This window comes from Brassica oleracea, chromosome C6 (genome assembly GCF_000695525.1).
Source record: "Brassica oleracea var. oleracea cultivar TO1000 chromosome C6, BOL, whole genome shotgun sequence".
NCBI classification, from domain to species: domain Eukaryota; kingdom Viridiplantae; phylum Streptophyta; class Magnoliopsida; order Brassicales; family Brassicaceae; genus Brassica; species Brassica oleracea.
The window spans coordinates 6,096,409-6,101,173 of record NC_027753.1 but is presented as its reverse complement, the minus strand read 5'-3'; positions in this window follow the sequence as shown (position 1 = coordinate 6,101,173).

The window sequence follows — 4,765 nt, the reverse complement described above, 5'->3', positions numbered from 1 at the left end:
AAGACCTTAATAACAAAGTCCCAACAGACGGTGTCGAAAGCTTTACGAATGACCATTTTAAGCATAGCACTCTTGTGGCAGGTAGACTTGTTGTAATCCTTTATCTGCTCGGTTGCTAGTATAACATTCTCCCCTAGACTGCGACCCTTCAAGAACGCCGCTTGGTTTGGGCTCACACATTTGGACATGATAGGCTTGAGACGGTTCGCAACGATCTTGGAGATAAGCTTATAAACAATGTTGCAGCAGCTGATGGGTCTGTAGTCACCTAAAGAGCAAGCTTGAGGCTTCTTCGGAGTTAACGGTATAGCTGTTGTGTTCATATTCTTTAAGAGACGACCATTCCTGAAAAATTCACTCACATCATTGATTATATCCTCACCCACAGTATCCCAAGAAGCCCGAATAAACTCAACAGAGTAACCATCAGGACCTGGGCTCTTATTCAGCGGCATAGTGAACAAGGTTACTTTTATCTCTGCTGCGGTAACTGGACGTTTCAGATAGTCCTGTTGCAGGTCCGAACATCGAAATGGAAGCAGGTTTCTTAGCTCCTCAGTCATGGCCGAAGAGACGGGAAGATCAGTGGATCCAAGGATCCCTTGGAAGTAATCTGCCGCATGAGCTTTAATATCGTCCACTGCATACAGCAAGTTGCATTGCCATCCTGAAGAAAATGAATGTGATTTTTTGAGGCGTGGTGAGAAACCATTCGATGATAAAACGGTGTGTTACGATCTCCAACCTCAGCCCATCTGACTCTTGACCTCTGTTTATAGTACTTCTCCTCTGCCTTGAGTAAAGTGTTTAATTTATCACGCTCTAAATGCTCTTCACGTGCAGTAGAAGTATCAGGAGATGTAAGTAGGCGCCTCTGTAGTTCATCCACTCGATCCCTCTGAGCCTTAACTCTTTGAGTGATGCCACTAAAATGTCGTTTATTAAGTCTACGTAGAGGCCTCTTTAACAGCTTAAGCGATCGAACGAGCTTGAACAGATCAGTACCCGTAATCTGCCCACAGTTCCAAGCTTCACGAACTGTCTCAGCATACTCCGGATGGTCTATTACATGGTGGAAGAATTTAAATGGTTTAATGACCTGTCGTCTGATAGCTGGCATCCGAAAGAGGCACGGAGTATGATCTGACTATGAAGGATCCAGATAATCCACAAAAGAATCAGGGAAAAAAGAAGACCAAGCCTGGTTGATGAAGGCGTGATCAATCTTAGTGGATATATGATTAACATCCTGACAATTTCTCCAAGTAAAAGGCAAACCCTTTGCTTGAGCTTCAAATAACTGAGCATCTTGCATTCCAAGATTTGCTTCATCCATCCCAGAATCATCAATGACCGAGGAGAGATGATTTGAGTGATGAGAAGACCGCATCATCTGATTAAAATCTCCAAGGACGCACCAGGGATGATTTGAAACCGGTGTTGAATCGTGGAGGTCAGCAAGATTAGTCCAGATACTCCTCTGATCCTCAACCAAATTAAACCCATACACAAAAGTGACCGCAAGGGTAATGTTCTGAGACAGGATAGTGATCCCACATGTGACTGATTGAGCTGTTGCATTGTATATAAGCAGTGTAACCGTCGGGTCCCAGACTACTACAATACGGCCAGAATCGTTTGCTTCAAAATTACCAAAATAATTCCAACCCGTAGGAATAGCTACCAAAACTCTCTCTTTATTACTCTCCAAAATGTGAGTCTCCAAAAAAGCTCTGGTAATGGTGTGGCGTCTATCACTATTCAGTCCGCGAACATTCCACACAAAAAAACTCATATCTGCTGATTTTAGAAGTGTTTGGTGACCATGCGGCCACACTTCCTGTTTTTAACCAGGAGGAAGGGGTTGTCTCTGTCCTCCGCTGGATAGTCGTTATGTTCTTGCTTTATACCCGGATCAGCAGGCAATCTCTGATTAGTATTCTGAACAGATGTTCCTGTATCAGGTACACTATCATATACTTTTGACACGTTCGTAGGGTCTGGAGATACGACACTTTCATACACGACACCAGGGAGAGCAGTGTTGAAGCCATCATCAGGTGATTGAGGGACCTTAGCGCCATTAACTGTAACTGCAGTATCAGAAGATAGTGAAAGCATCTCATCGGAGATAATCACATTACTAGTAGGATGATCCTGCTGGACAGCCTCTGGATTCTGATCTTGAACATCAACACTTGTAGCAGCCTGACAAGATCCTTCCTCACAAATTTCACCCTCTTCCAAACCCACTTCAGCGCTGACCTGCAGAGACTCTGTGGTACTGACTACTTCCACGTCAGGAACTGACTTCGTGGCTGCCGTTTCACCCTCTTCCAGAACCCCTACTTCACCGTCCTACAAAGGCTCTGTGGTGGTAGTTTCTTCCATCTCTGTTACTGGTTCGCTGGCTGGTGCTACCGCAGCAGCGCCATTGACATCACTGTTGTTGTTTTCGACGTGAACAACAGGAACATAACGAGGCTCAAGCTTTTTACCCAATTTATCTCTGGAGCGGTCTGGTCTTGATTTTGATCTCCTTCTAGCTGATTCAGCAACAAACTTTCTACTCTTCACTTGACCGAACGAACCTTCAGAAACCCCAGCCGGGCACCTATCAGTCTTGTGACCAAACCTCTTGCAGGTATCACATTTAACAGGTAACCACGGGTACGAGACTTCAATCTGAACCTCCCTACCGTTAGAGAAGCCAGAGATGATTTTGTGAGGTTGCGGAGCAGTAAGATCAACCCTGACATACAATTTTGCAACCTCAAAGTTTTCCTTACGCTCAGTTTCCGGAGCAAGAGAATCAGGTTTCCCAACAGCCGTAGTGATACGACTCAGACTTTCATTGTTGAACAACAAATACGGAACATTGCGCATCTCGACTGGAACGATTGCACTCGTAAGTGGTGGTTCGTCTGGAGAATAATCAGCGGACCATGGTGCCACAAACATATGTAGACCCCCAATATTCCAGCAAGTACGAGATAGAAGAACCTCACGTGACTTTGGATTTGTGACACGGAGGAGATACATACCCTGTCCAATATTATGAACAAAGATCCGAGGGCCGGTTTTTGCCCACACAGCGTTAACAACGCCCATATTCTTACCCATAGAGGGATAATCTCCATGGAAACGAGCATAAATGAAGTCTTTGAATTCCAGTTTTGCAGCCTCAATATTCTCATCTGGGATAAAAACGAAGGGCACACCAGAGACATGTTCTGACGGGGTTCCGAACTCCTGAAGTTGAGCGGAGCTCTTAAGCAGAGCAGCGTAATTTCTCACCAGATTGGCCACCTCCTCCGAGACTTTGGAGACAGGAAGAGCAGAGCCAGAACCACTAGGGAGATTTGAAGCCTCCTCGGGAGGAGGAGAAACACCTCGCTGAGTAGAAGAGAGAGCCTCCGTTGAGGTCAATAAAGAAACAGCAGAACCAGAGCCGCCGATTTGAGTAGATCCGGAGATAGCAAGCGAAGAAAGATCTGTCGGAGGGGCGGAAGCCCCAATTGCAGCTACGCCGAGATCGGCGAGAGAGATCGACTTGTTCTTCTTCTTAGCCATAGCACCACTCTTACTGGAAGCACGCGCTAGACGGAATGGTTTAAAGGACAGGGCGAGAGGCGTACGAGGTTTCTTTTTCTTGGCAAGCATGGAGACATGAGTGAGGAAGACACGGGAATAGAAGGGGGGACGTAAAGAGTTCTCGCCGGAGAGCGTGGGCTCAACGACGGCGGAGCGTGGGCTTGAAAACCTTATCTCCTTTTTAATCGCACTTTTAGAGAGAGAAAGAGCCGTTTTTTTCCTCCTTATCCGAGAAAAGAAGTTGATCCCAAATTAAGTTATTGTTTAATAAAAGTGTCCAGGGATAGGCACGAACCGAATTACTAAACAAAACTAATTTATGATATATTTTTGATTGTATATTTGAATACCTTAACCAAAAAGAATTAGAAACCCATTAAGAAAATAAAAATAAATTTGGAGGCCTCAAATATATTCTTCTTTATGCAGAGAAAGATGCAGGAGATTTCATATTTACCTGCGAGTCCTATGGGTTGTTCAGAGGGCGGAGTATCCATTCTGGTGTTACGCTGATCCTTGCAAACAATCTACTACCACTTTGGTGAATGTATTAGCTTTTCTAAATGTTGAGTAATGAATGTGTTAAACTTACACTGTTTGTGGAGGATAGTCTTGCAGAGATGGCAGATAACGTTTCTTTAGCTTATGCAAGAGAAAGATGAGTTTTGGTGAGGGTTGGATTTTTTTTTCGCTTAGAAAGGAGATAGTCAAAGATTGTTAAGGCTGGTTTAAAGAATTACTCTACCTTCCTTTTCTGATGTAGAATTTTCGTAGATATGGTAATTCATAATGATTCCGTATAATATTACACTACAAGAAAACATCACCTTAACGAGGACGGTTTTCCTCGTTATTTCGTCGTAAAAGAGGCTTTACGACGAAATAGCGAGGAAGCGCGTTTGCTCGTTACTCGTCTGTCGTAACACATATTTCCTCGCTAATTCGTCGTAACTTAGCGAGGAATATATTTCGTCGTAAAGACGAAGTAGGGCGATTCGTCGTAAAGACCACGTCAATATTCCACGCAAAGACGTCGCTACAATTCCTCGTAAATACCTCGAAATGAGTTCCTCGTAACCTACACGTAAATACCTTGAAAGAGTTTCCTCGCAAAATACACGTAACAACCACGAAACGATTTCCTCGTAAAATACTCGTAAACTTTTCCTCG